This window comes from Macaca fascicularis, chromosome 12 (genome assembly GCF_037993035.2).
Source record: "Macaca fascicularis isolate 582-1 chromosome 12, T2T-MFA8v1.1".
In the NCBI taxonomy this organism is placed as follows: domain Eukaryota; kingdom Metazoa; phylum Chordata; class Mammalia; order Primates; family Cercopithecidae; genus Macaca; species Macaca fascicularis.
Window position 1 is genome coordinate 120,624,942 of NC_088386.1, and position 15,041 is coordinate 120,639,982.

The following is a 15,041-nucleotide window of genomic DNA, read 5'->3' on the forward strand; positions in this document are numbered from 1 at the left end:
AGTTCCATGGGAGTCAGACTGCCTGAATTCAGACCCTGTCTGTATTACTTAATGTCAATATGACTTTGGGAAAGTGATTTCTGTGATCAGAATGTTTACGTCTCCCCTCTAAATTCTTTTTTTTCTTTCAGACGGAGTCTCACTCTTGTTGCCCAGGCTGGAGTGCTGGAGTGCAATGGCACAATCTAGGGTCACTGTAACCTCCACCTCCTGGGTTCAAGCAATTCTCCTGCCTCAGCCTACCGAGTAGCTGGGACTGCCCGCCACCACACCCAGCGAATTTTTGTATTTTTAGTAGACATGAGGTTTCCCCATGTTGGCCAGGCTGGTCTCGAACTCCTGACCTCAGAGGATCCACCCGCCTCGGCCTCCCAAAGCGCTGGGATTACAGGCACGAGCCACCATGTCTGACCTCCTCCAAATTCGTATGTTGAAATCCTAACCCCCAAAGTGATGGTATTAGGAGGTGGGATATTAGGAGGTAGTCCATTTCTGCTGCTATAAGATAATACCTCCGACTGGTTAATTTATAATGAACAGAAATTAATTTCTTACAGTTTTCAAGGCTGGAAGTCCAAGATCCAGGGCTTGGTCTCCAGCAAGGGTCTTCTTGCTGCATCATCCCACAGTAGAAGGTATAAGGGCCAAGATAGCGACAGAGAGAGAGAGAGACGGAAGGGGCCAAACTCATTCTTTTAGAAGGAACCCACTCCCATGACAACAAAGCCATACCCTAATAATGGCATTAATCCACTCCTGAGAATAGACCCTCATGGCCTAATTACTTCTTAAAAGTCTCACCTCATAATACTGTTAAAATGGTAATTACATTTCAACATAAGTTTGGGAGGAGACATTCAAACTATAGAGTGGGGCCTTTAGGAGGTGTCTAGGGCATGAAAATGGAGCTCTCATGAATAGAATTGTGCCCTTACTGTGCCCTTAAAGAGACCCCAGAGAGACCTTGGTCTCTTCTGCCATGTGAGGCCACAGCAAGAAAGTGCCATCTATGAGCCAGAAGTGGGCCCTCACCAGACTTTGAATGTGCCTGGATCTTGGACTTTGCAGCCTCCAGAATGGAGAGAAATAAATTCTTGTTGCTTGTAAGCTACCCTGTTTATGGCATTTGGTTATAACAACTTAAATGAATTGAGACATTGACTTCTCCTATCTGAGAATTGTCTACCAATATTGGTCTGTGGATTTTTATTTCCTGGGGCTAAATTCCCTGCCCATAAAAGTCCCTTCCTACCCGAATTTCTAAGACCAAAATGCATTTCTGTTGCTCAGAAGTGGTGAGAAGTTGCCTGGCAAACAGTATACCTGGATAGTCTCCTTACCTGGAAAACTCCTATGTTCTGGTTTAGCATTGCTTATAGTCATCAAAGAAGCAAAATTGCCTCTAGTGAAAGATATTTGGCACAATCTCCAGCCCCAGGGGTATGCTACAATCAAGATGGCTCAGATCTCTAGCAGGACAGCAGGTGCACATTCAGGTAAGCAGGATTACTCTGGAGTAGGACTATAGGCACAGCTTTTTATTTTATATTATTTTCTGAACTTAATCCACAGAGTTATTTCTCCTCAAGGGAATGTGATAATACATGTTGGCAAAATAGTGCAAATGTAACTTGGATCATATGGTGGTGTATTTATTTTCTTATTAGGCAAATACTGCTAATCTGTTATACATAGTAAGTATGTGTTGTGAATATATTTTAATGAACAAAGCAATAGCTAAACTACCTTTAAAAAATAAGGTTGACACCATTTTTTGCATCTATATTCATTTATTTTACCACCATGTAATATTTTTGCATTTTAAAAACATTTAAATCTTACAAGCTTTTCAATTGCAATTTTCAACTGAAATCTCAAAATATAAACCTTCAAGATTGAGATAATGATTTCTCTCTTGGCTCATTTATCCAGTTAAAAGTCAAAGTGAGGTACAAATTAAATGATCCACATCATCAAATAACAGTTAATGGTCTCTGGGATGAGATATGAGAAGGGACATGAGACAATCACAGATTAGTTGGTTCTTAGGCATCGTAACATTTTTACATACGGAATTATACTTTATGTAGATTTCTGCATATGTCCTTCAACTCAATCAAAACGTAAGTTGGGGAAATTGATTTACTCCTAAAGGGACTGGTTTTTTATGTTAGAGTACTGAGTGAGCTATGAATTAACTTTTAGTAGTTTGGATTCTGTTTGGCTTCTGTTTTGATGAATTGCTTCATAAAGCTTGACATTCTTGGGGTTTTTATCAAGATTTCTGCCTGGCATTTTTCTTTTCTCTTTGAAAAGCTTTATTTTTTTGTTGAGGTATAATTTACGCACAGTAAAATGCATATATCTTAAGCACTGTGCTAGGCGGAATAATGTACTACCAAAGATTTCCACATCTGAATTCCTGAAACCTATGAATATGTGACTTTATATGACAAAAGGAAATTTGAAGATGTGCTTAAGATAGGGAGATTATTCTGGATTATTTATGTGGACTCAGTGTATCACAAAGGTTCTTAAAAGCAGGAGAGAGAGGCAAAAGGGAGATCAGAATTATGTAATGTAAGACCTCTACCCATTACTGACTTTGAAGATAGAGGAAGGAGGCCATGAATTAAGGTGTGTGGTTGACTTCTAGAAGCAGGAAAAAGCAAGGCAATGAATTCTCCACAGTCTTTATTTATTTTATTTTATTTCTTGAGACAGAGTCTCACTCTGTCCCCCTAGGCTGGAGTGCAGTGGCATCATCTTGGCTCACTGCAACCTCCCTGGTTCAAGCCATTCTTGTACCTCAGCCTCCCAAGTAGCTGGGATTACAGATGTCTGCCACCACACCCAGCTAATTTTTTGTATTTTTAGTAGAGACAGGGTTTCACTATGTTGGCTAGGCTGGTCTTGAACTCCTGACCTCAGTTGATGCACGCACCTCAGTCTCCCAAAGTACTGGGATTACAGGTGTGAGCCACCATACCCAGCCAGTCTTTATTTTATTATTATTATTTTTTGAGACAGAATCTTGGTCTGTTTCCCAGGTTGGAGTGTAGTGGCATAATCTTGGCTCACTGCAAACTTTGCCTCCCAGGCTCAGGCAATACTCCCACCTCAATCTCCCGAGTAGCTGGGACCACAGACGCACACCACCACACCCAGCTAATTTTTTGTACTTTTTTGTAGCGAAGGAGTTTTGCCATGTTGCCCAGGCTGGTCTTGAACTACTAGACTCAAGCAATCTGCCCACCTCAGCCTCGCAAAGCTCCACTATCTTTAGAAAAGAACACAACCCTGCCAAAACCTTGATTTTCACCAAAGGAAACCTTGGTTGGATTTTTGGCCTTATAGAACAGTAAGACAGTACATTTGTATTGTTTTAAGCTACTAAGTTTGTGGTGATTTGTTCTGGCAGCAATAGAAACCCAGTACAACAGCGAAAAAAATCTTTTGGGTGAGAGGGACAGATCCCTCATAAATAACTTGGTACCCTCCCGACAGTAATGAGTTAGTTCTCACCCTGAGTTCACATGAGAGCTGGTTGTTTAAAGGGGCCTGGCACTTCCTCCTTGCTCTTTTGTTTCTTCCCTCTCCATGTGATACCCTGGCTCTCCTTTTGCCTTCCGCTGTGAATGGAAGCTTCCTGAGGCTCTCACCAGAAACCAAAGAGATGTTGGTGCCATGCTTGTACAGCCTGTAGAAAGATAAGCCAAAATAAACCTCTTTTTAAAATTCATTACCCAGTCTTAGGTATTCCTTTATAGCAATACAATCCGACTTACATAGTGTAAAACATTTTAACCACCCTAGAAAGTTCTTTTATACCTTTTCCCAGTCAATATCACCCATTAGAGGTAACCACTATTCTGACTTCTCAGTTTCGCCTTTACCCGATCTTCTTATAAATAGAATCATACCATATGCTCTTTTGTATCTGGCTTCTTTCTTTTTACATAATGTTTTTGAAATTCATCTATCAACATCATTTTTATTGCTATATGGTATTCCATTGTATGGATATATCACAATTTATCTGTTTGCTCTATTTCTCTGTTTCTAGCTTTGTCTATTACTAATATTGCTCTTTGAACATTCTTACACAAGGCTTTTTATGGACACATGCACTTCTCTTGGAGATGTACTAGGCATAGAATTGCTTGGTCATAGATAGGTTTATATTTAGTAAAAAGTGCCAAGGTTCTTTCGAGTGGTTGTACTGTTGCGGAATAATTTTGCAAAGCTTTGACCCAGATGTACAAAATCTCTGTGGAAGGACTTAAGAATGTTCTGTAGTGGGCTCCCTTCAGTCATGATTATTGATGAAAAGGGTGTGTTTTGTGGCACCATGTTGCACAAGGCTCATTACCAGGTGCTGGGAGGAGAGCAAAGAGCTGCTGAGACAGTGGCTGGGACTCTGTGCTTTGGACTTTCATCTGCCACTTCAAATACATATTCAACTCTGTTCCGTTAACCTGTCAGCATCAAAAGCTGATGTTATGAAGCTTAATTTAGCACTATTACTATGTTAATAATTATTTGGGGAAACATTGAAGGATACATGTGAAGGAGACCAAAGGAAGAAGAGAGAGAGGAAAAAAAAAAAAAAAAAAAAACGCTCTGGGGCTGGGATTTTGTCGAATTATTTCATGCATCATATAAAATAAATATAGTGACCTTTGGAGTTAGTACAGGGATCCTATCAGAAATAATAAAGTGCCAGCTGGACGCAATGGCTCACGCCTGTAATCCCAGCACTTTGTGAGGCAGAGGCGGGTGGATCACCTGAGGTCAGGAGTTCGAGACCAGCTTGGCCAATGTGAAACCCCGTCTCTACTCAAAATACAAAAATTGGCTGGGCGTAGTGGTGGGTACCTGTAATCCCAGCTACTCCAGAGGCTGAGGCAGGAGAATCGCTTGAACCTAGGAGGCAGAGGTTGCCATGAGCTGAGATCGCACCATCACACTCTAGCGTGGGTGACAGAGTGAGACTCCATCTCAAAAAGAAAGAAATGACAAGTGCCAACTCCTGGAGATACTGAAGAGACATATATTGAATGATCACTCTGCATCTACTTTTCAAAAATGTTAAAGTTCATAAATACTCTAGTCCCCAGCCTCCCATCATCCTTGTCATTTATGTTTCTGTTGATGATGAGATGAGAAATGCAGGTGATCCTTGTTGTTTGTGGATTTTGTAATTGTGAATTCACCTACTCACTAAAATTTATTTGAACCCCCCAAATCAATACTTGTTGCACTTTCATAGTCATTTGTGGATGCATGCAGAGTGGTGAAAACTTTGAGTCGTCCTAAAATTGATGCTCTGCCCTCTGCATTCTTCTTTATCTTTTTTTCATTTTGTTTACAAATCCACATATATAGGTTTTCATCAACGATATTTAGTTTTTGATGAATAGGTTTTCCTTCCTTCCTTCCTTCCTTCCTTCCTTCCTTCCTTCCTTCCTTCCTTCCTTCCTTCCTTCCTTCCTTCCTTCCTTCCCTCCCTCCCTCCCTCCCTCCCTCCCTCCCTCCCTCCCTCCCTTCCTTCCTTCCTTCCGACGGAGTCTTCCTCTGTCGCCCAGTATAGGTTTTCTTTTTACAACTTTTAAAAATTGGCCAGGCACAGGCTCACACCTGTAAGACCAGCACTTTGGGAGGCCAAGGTGGGTGCATCACCTGAGATCAGGCGTTCGAGACCAGCCTGGCCAACATGGTGAAACCCCGTCCCTGCTAAAAATATAAAAATTAGCCGGGCATGGTGGCGGGCACCTGTAATCCCAGCTACTCAGGAGGCTGAGGCAGGAGAATCACTTGAACCCAGGAAGCGGAGGTTGCAGTGAGCCGAGATCATGCCATTGCACTCCAGCCTGGGCGACAGAGCGGGACTTCGTCTCCAAAACAAACAAAAACTTTTTAAAATTAACAGATACAAAATGTATATATTTATGGTGCACAACATGTTTTGATATGTGTTCATTGTAGAATGGCTAAATCAAACTAATTAATATATGCATTGCCTTGTATACTTATTTTTTTTTGTCATGAAAACACAAAATCTACTCTTGGCAATCTTGTCTCAGCTCTCATGTTGCAAACAAGTGTTGTTCTCACAGTCAGTACCACATTTATTTTTGTTTGCATTTTTCTGCTTTTTGTTGGGGATTTTGCCCTTTAAAATGGCCCCAACCATAGGGATGAAGGGCTATTTAGTGTTTCTAAGTGCAAGAGGGCTGTGACATAACTGCTGGAGAAAATACAAGTGTTTGATAAGCTGCTTTCAGACGTGAGTTATAATGCTGTTGTCAGTGAGTTTTTTGTTAATGAATCCCAATATATATTAAATAAAGTGTTTTTAAGCAGAAGCACACATACAACAAGCTTCTCTATGGATCAGTTGATGAAAAGACCAGAGGCTCACAGGATCTAACCCTGTTTCCCCTAAGATGATGGTTCAGTATTCACTAATTCAGTGTTCACAGTGGCTTTACAGAACATAACTACCCTTAATAACGAGTACCAGCTGTCTGTGGAACAGCATCCCTCACTTCCACTGACATCCCGGAGAAATTCTTGATGGTAAACCCATTAAACCAACATAGAAACCCATTGGGACTTCCCACTGATCTACTAAGGGGATTTCTGTGGGTTCGTAGCCAAGTTTCATGCGAGCCTATCCTGATCTCTTTTAGGTTCTAGACATACAGCTTCATATTTACTCTTATATCTGTCTTTTCTGCTAAAATAGATAACAAGCTTGTAGCAACAGTTATAGACTTATATGTCAGTGATGAGAAGTCCCTCAGTTGTAGCAGTCCACATCCCTCTTTCACAGGTGAGAAATTTGAGGCCTAGCCAGGTGGAGGAATTGCCATGACTTGGAATTCGGTTCATTCCACTGTCTTCTATTTAAGAAGTATGAGTTGATCTGAGGAGAGAAGATGGCAATAATAACAATATATGAAACCTATTAGAAAATAACATAGGCCAGTGTGGTGGCTCACATCTGTAACCCTAGCACTTTGCGGGGGCTGAAGTGGATGGATCACTTGAGCCCAGGAGTTCGAGACCGGCCTGGGCAACATGGTGAAATTCGCTCTCTACAAAAAATACAAATATTAGCTGAGTATGGTGGCGTGTACCTGTGGTCCCAGCTGCTGGAGAAGCTGAGGCATGGGGCTCAATTGAGCTCGGGAGGTCGAGGCTGCAGTGAGCTGTGATCATGCTACTACATTCCAGCCTGGACTACAGAATGAGACCCTTCTCAAAAAAAAAAAAAAAAAAAAAATGTATATATATATATATAAAAGTAAACATAGTAAGAACACATTCTATATTATCAGCCTCATGTATATTTAAGTGACAGCCATAAATTTTAAAAAAAGGTTTCTCACATAACTTAGAACTCTATCATTGCAAGTCGAGGTTTCAGAGCGCCAGTGTCATACTGTAGAGAAATCTTTTAACTAGAAGATAGTTGAATCACGGTGTCTCCGTGTGACACTGTGAATTTTTGAAAAGTTGTTATATACAGTGTAGCTGAAGCGAAGCTCTGTTTACTGACTTGGTGAACACAGAACTGAATTCTTTCTTGACCTGTCCAGAGTGAGGCAGATACCCTGAAGCAATTTCCTCTGTATCTGTTATTCAGATGTTGTTAATTGCCAATATTTTAGTTTATATTATATGTATATGATAACACTATATATATATTTTGGTTTGCTTTTGTTTTTGAGATGGAGTCTTTTTCTGTCACCCAGGCTGACCCAGGACGGAGTGCAGTGGGGGGATCCTGGCTCACTGGAGCTTCTGCATCCCAGGTTCTAGCCTCCTCCCACATCAGCCTCCCAAGTAGCTGGGACTACAGGTGTGCACCACCTGCTGGCTAATTTTTTGTATTTTTGGTAGAGATGGGGTTTCGCTATGTTGCCCAGGCTGGTTTCCAACTCCTGGCCTCAAGTTATCTGCCCACCTTGGCCTCCCAAAGTGTTGGGATTACAGGCATGAGCCATGATGCCTGGCCAATAACATTATATATGTGTATATATATATATATATATATATATATTTTTTTTATATGTATAATACTGTATATATTATATATATACACACACATATATAACATATAATGTGTTATATATAAATATATAATTTTTTTTACTGAGAGAAGGACAATGTGTGTGTGTGTGTGTGTGTGTGTGTGTGTCCTTTTTTTTTTTTTTTTTTTTTTTTACTGAGAGAAGGTTGATGCTAGAATCTGGAGAGAAGCAGCCCAGCCAAAATTGAGAGTTCCTGGAGTGTGTGACCTCTCCAGCTATTCACGCATGAAGATGATGCCACCGACTCACCCTATCAGCGCATCAGAAGCTCTGAGTTGTTTTTCTGTGAAGTCAGTAACATTTCCCCCAATTATAAAATTCCCTATGGAAAATCTGGGAGATAAAGGGTGAAGAAGAAAATAATTTATTCATAATTCTGCCTTTCAGAGATGAGCACTTCGGGGATTCAATCTTTTTATCCTTTGTGCATATATACTCACAGACATTAGTTGTGTTTTTTAAAATAACAAAATAGTGTTACATGCTTTGCTTTGTACCATTTCAGTTTAATATGTCGTGAACGTTTCCATATATTTCCACATATTCATGAAATATTCTCCAAAAACTCTAAAATCGTATCCCCAAATTTTTGGGCAGGAAGGCTACATTTTTGCTCTTGTAAAATAACACCACAATGAGTATATTTGCACATTTTTTTTTTTTTTTTTTTTGCTTTTGCATAGCTCTGATTGCCACCTCAGGATAAATTCCTAGACCTGTAATTATAGGGTTAAAGGGTGTGGGGAATTTTTATGGTATTGGCAGAGGTTTCTCTGGGCCCATTATAATCGTAGGGCCTTTTGATGTGGATGACTGGAGGGAAGGGGAGTTGTCCCCCCTGTGGTGATGGCTACTGAATTAGAGGCTCTCAATCTACCACTGGGGTCAAGTCCAATATCCAGTTTTGATAGAATAGCTTCTCTCTCTAGCCATTTTCCTGGAGGCGAGTACCTGGAGTTACAATTTTGCCTTTTAAATTGAATCTGCGAATCATGACTTTTTATGACTAAAGCTGGATATTTTGATGAAAAAAGATAACATTGTCCAGAAAAACTGTTTGAATATTTAAAATGAGAATAATACATTTTTGAAGTTGTTTTTCTTTTAAGATTTTCTCAGAGCCAGAAAATCCAAGCCTATAGAGACTAAGCCCAGTTTCCTTTCAGGATATTTTTAACAGTATTTACAAGGGGATCAGGCACACTGGCCTTAGAAGACCTTTAAGAACAGGCCAGGCGCGGTGGCTCACGCCTGTAATCCCAGCACTTCGGGAGGCAGAGGAGAGCAGATCACGAGGTCAGGAGATAGAGACCATCCTGGCTAACATGGTGAACGTCATGTCTACTAAAAATACAAAAAATTAGCCAGGCGTGGTGGCAGGTGCCTGTAGTCCCAGCTACTCAGGAGGCTAAGGCAGGAAAATGGCATGAACCCAGGAGGCGGATCTTGCAGTGAGCCAAGATTGCACCACTGTACTCCAGCCTGGGCAACAGTGGGAGACTCTGTCTAAAAATAAAAAACAAAACAAAACAATTATTACTCCCACCTCCTAAAACCCGGTATATATAAATATTATGTAGGCCAAGCGTAGTGGCTCACGCCTGTAATTCCCACACTTTGGGAGGCCAAGGCTGGCAGACCACTTGAGGTCAGGAGTTTGAGACCATGCTAGCCAACATGGTGAAACCCCATCTCCACTAAAAATACAAAAAGAAGCTGGGAATGGTGGCATAAGCCTATAGTCCCAGCTACTCAGGAGGCTGAGGCAGGTTCACTTGAACCTGGGAGGCGGAAGTTGCAGTCAGCCGAGATCGCACCACTGCACTCCAGCCCGGGCAACTGAGCAAGGCTCCATCTCAAAAGAAAGAAAAAAAAAAAGGTTGCCCTATAAATATTATATAGAGAAGTGATTTGATTTGGCTTTTTTCCGTGTGTGTGTGTGTGTGTGTGTGTGTGTGTGTGTGTGTGTGTTTTCCAAGTAAACCTTTCACACATTTCTAACAATAGTCTTGAACTTATAAAACGCCTAGATTGTCTAAAGAATAATGGCAACGAACAATGTGTGGGAAATCACTTTCAATCTGGCCAGTGCTCTTTGTTCTTTGTATACCTATTTTATATCTCAAACAGCCCTTTTTTCTTCAATATTTATTTAACAGAGGAGGAAACTGAGCCTCAGAGAAATCAAGGCACTTTCCTCAAATCTGACATTACATGAACAGCTTGGTCTGTCCAGTTTCAAAGTCTACGTTCACTCTAACACTCGGTCTCCCTTAGAGTTCTTACAATGGTTTCTTATTCCAAATCAAGTGACTACTGTGCATTCCCACCACTGTTTCAACCATTCATTCACTCATTGGCTTAATGTGTATTCACTCATTTAACATGTATAAGGTTTTAGGAGTAGAAAAATGACCAGACATCCCATCATCCTAGATGGCTTTGGGAGGAAGACATGGAAATGAGCAACACAGTATACTGTGATGGGTGTGAGAAAGAGGAATTGCAAAATCTTATAAAGTATCTGATCTTGACTAGGGGCAATGACCTTGAGGCCTACCCCGAGTGATTTTCAATCATTAATGTTCTCTCACATCTAAATTCACCCTCACACATGTTTACCCACTCTTGTGTATCCCCTTACACACTCTCATGCAATTCACTCAGGTTAGAGTGTGCTCAGAAAGGTGATACGCAATTTAAAAACAGCCCAATGTTTTTTGTTTATGATAGAAGCAAAACTATACGTGTTTCTCTATCAACATTGTCAATGAATCACCTGAGGGACACATAGATTGTAAAATACCCCTAGATTACAAATTGTAAACTTGCCAACTAAAAACTGTTTATTCAACACCTCTATATGCAAGACACTGGGCTAACTGGGGTAGAAGATTCAAAGCAATAATAATGATGTAAAAATGATTCCTGCCACCAGGCAGTAAAGAAGTGCTAAACACTGGCACACATCACAGTGCTGAATGAAATCAGAGGGTGCTACCATTCATAAACAGGAGAGATTCAAGGTAATTCTTTCACTTTAGACAATAACAATCCAAGGGCTTTATATAATCTGGATAATAACAAAGAACAAATATGCAATTGCAAAAATGTGGAACCAGCCCAAATGCCCATCAATCAATGAGTGCATAAAGAAACTGTGAGAGATATATATACACACACACACGCACACATAGATACATATCTATATCTATATATCTATATGAATACTGCTCAGCCATGAAAATGAATGAATTAATGGCATTTGCAGCAACCTAGGTGGGATTTGAGACCATTATTCTAAGTGAAGTAACTCAGGAATGGAAAACCAAACATCGTATATTCCCACTCATAGATGGGAGCTAAGCTGTGAGGATGCAAAGGCATAAGAATGATACAGTGGACTTTGGGGACTCAGGAGGAAAGGGTGGGAAGGGGTTGAGGGATAAAAAACTACAAATTAGATTCAGTGTATACTGCTTGGGTGATAGGTGCACCAAAATCCAGAAATCACCGTTAAAGAAGTTACTCATGCAACCAAACACCACCCGTTCCCCAAAAACCTATGGAAATAAAAAATAAAAAAATAAAGAGTGCACCAGCTTTATTAATAAACTTCAATGGAGACCAAGTATTAGGGACTGCACAGAAGCAATTGATCCACTATAGAGCTTTCTGTGGTGCAATATGACTGGACGCTGGAGCCGAGCATGCTAATCATCTTAGCTGTTATACTATGATGGGTACTGAATGTGTGAGAGTCTTTATAAATACATGATTTGAGTCCTGTGAAAACAAAAGCATGGTAAATAAAAGTACAGAAAAAGGTAATTTTCCATCTTCCTATACCCTTACACTTGCATGTTTTCTCCACCTTTTTTCCCCCCATAGTTGCATTTAGGTAAAGTAGCTATGGCTTTTTGTGCTCTGATAAACTTTAAACTTACCTAAAGTAAAATAGCTGCAGTTTTCTTTGTTATAATAAACTTTAAACTCGCTTATTTTTTTTCTCCTGAAATTATTGATGTTCTATTTTTTTAGACATGAGCTGTCCTTTCTAGTATTAAAAAAATAGCTCTATTGAGATTATTTCTTTTCACATGTGAGACTTCTGTATTTACTATAAACAGTCTTTTATCACAAAGATTCTATATTTTATTTTTCTCTTTACAGGGAGAAGTCTAATATCACCCACACATTCCTGTCTTCTTTCCTTCAACTGTGCCCTCATATTGGTTCCTTGATCTGAGTTATATCTATCCTATTCAAGTAGGAGCCTCTGAAACTCTCTCTCAATCCCTAGACAAGACTGTAAGTAAAAATAACATTGCATCCTAGGAGGCATGGAGAGATTAGAGCCACCCTTAAGGATACAGTGGATGAGGAGTCAGTGGTCCCCATTGTATCTCCATTCAGTTCACCAAATAGACCCCAAAGAAAGTCAATGGATCCTGGAAGATAGCTATAAATGACAGATAGTAAGATAAGGTATTTTTGCTGGAACAAATTATTAAACAATTTGTTCTCAAGTTTCTGATAAGTGGCCATGGATTTGGCAAATGCATTTCTTTGCAGCCCAGTTGCAAAAGACTATTGCTGTAATGGTGAAGACCAGGAACAATTTTCATTCACATGGAAGAGACATCAATATTTGCTTTCTGTCAGGATACAGTCTGAAGAAATCCACCCTGCCTCAATGTCTATGGAAGGCTGAATATCGATCCCCCTTCCCCACTCAAAGGTGTCCATGTCCTAATCCCTGAAAGCTGTGTCTGTGTCACCTTCCATGGCAAGAGAATTTTACAGATATGATCAAGCTAAGGCTCTTAAGATGAGAAGACTATCCCGGGTGATGTGAGTGGGCCTGATGCCATCACAAAGATCCTTATCAGTGAAAGAGGGAGATAAAGGAGTGAGAGTCGGAGAAGAAGATGTAATGATGGAAGCGTGTGTTTGTGTGTGTGTGTGTGTGTGTGTGTAAGATAGACAGAGATTGAGATTTGAAGATGTTATTTTGCTGGCTAAAAGATACAGGTAGGGGCCATGAGCCAAGGACTGCAAGTAGCCTTTAGAAGCTGGCAAGGGCAACGAAACAGATTCTCTCCTAAAGCTTCCAGAAGCAACATAACCCTGAAGACACCTTGATTTCAGGACATTTGGCCTCCAGAGCTATAAGATAATACATATGTATGGCTTTATGCCATTGAGTCTGTGGTGATTTGTTGTAACAACAACAGGAAACTGATGAAGATTTCCCAGTGAACATCAGAATGATGGTAGGAGGTAGGATGTTTTCACGGGTTAGTGAATTCAGCAGCTCAGTGACATATTCATAGTCCCAGGTTCTTTAACAATTTTCTCTTTGACATCCTCAGTGTGGTTTTTGCTTTTGTTTTCAGACTAATTTCCTCATGGTGACATGATTGCTGCCTGGTTCCAAGCATCACATCTCACATGTCACAAGTCAGGAAGAGGGAATGGGCATTGTGTTTATTTACGGTAATAAATAATACTTTATCATAACAGTAGAATATATTTTGTCCCGTGTGTCCTCCATTCTTTATATTGAACTTCAAATCAGGATAACTAAAGGAGACATTGCAAAGGGTTGTATAGATGTTGAGATATAATGTTGAACAGGCAAGTGACCTTTGAATCTCTGAATATTCTTGTCGTATTTGATAAAGATAAGAGTTGGCATACAGGGTAATCTAACTGGAATGTTTGTTGAGAAGAGGTATATTGAATGTTTGAAGACACAGTTCATAAAGAATCTTGTGTAGAGAGTTACAGGATTCCAAGCAAAATTCAGTCCAAGTACTTATCAGTGAGTAGTTATGAAAATGCCCTTTGCTTTAAAGGCCTGTAATCTTTGGAAAGCTCTGAATGCAAACCTTCTTCTAAAATGACCAAATATACTTATTTGCCAATAATCAATACTTTTTCAGAGTAATTTTTGTTCTCTACTATAGATTTCATTAACCTATTCCATTTATAAGCTTATTCAGTTAATTACACAGTTTTGCTCTGGGGCCTGGCAGCAGCAAAATGATGTCATGGTTCACCAGTGTTGGGGAGCATGTGTAGGGATTGGGTTGGAAATGTTCACAAGGCTGAATTCACTGAGGGCAGAAGTGTGATGCCATGGGAAGGGCATCGGACCATGAGTCAGGAGATGGGGTTTCTGGGGCAAGTTCTGCCACTAACTTACTGTGCAGGACTTGGAATCAAAATGAACACCCACTGTAATTTTCTTCGAAGGCGAAAACGATGTCTTATATATAATGTTACTACTATTACTTCTACTGCTACTACTACTACTATTACTACTACTACTATTTCTTTTTCTTTCTTTTTTATTTTTTTGAGATGAAATCTTGCCGCTCAGGCTGGAGTGCAATGATGCGATCCTGGCTCACTGCAACCTCTGCCTCCCAGGTTCAAGCGATTCTCCTGCCTCAGCCTGTCAAGTAGCTGGGACTATAGGCGTGTGCCACCTCGCCTGGCTAGTTTTTTGTATTTTTAGTAGAGACGGGGTTTCACCGTGTTAGCCAGGATGGTCTCGATCTCCTGACCTCATGATCTGCCCACCTTGGCCTCCCAAAGTGCTGGGATTACAGGCGTGAACCACCATGCCTGGCCTACTACTACTATTTCTTCAGTGCTTACTGGGAACTAAGTATATCATAATAAGTGCTTTGCGTCATTTGCCTCATTAAATTTTTATGTCAGAGAATGTCAGTATATCTCATCTTAACAAATGAGAGGACGAGACTTAAAGAGGTGCGGTCATGTTGCCTAAGGTCACATGGGTATGTAGGTGTTAGAGCCCAGGACTGTCTGATTTCAAGGCCTATGCACTTTCTGCTTTAAGATGGATAACAAGCAGGGCTGATATGAGTAACCCCTCACCTTTACAAGAGTGATGCACAGCCTGCG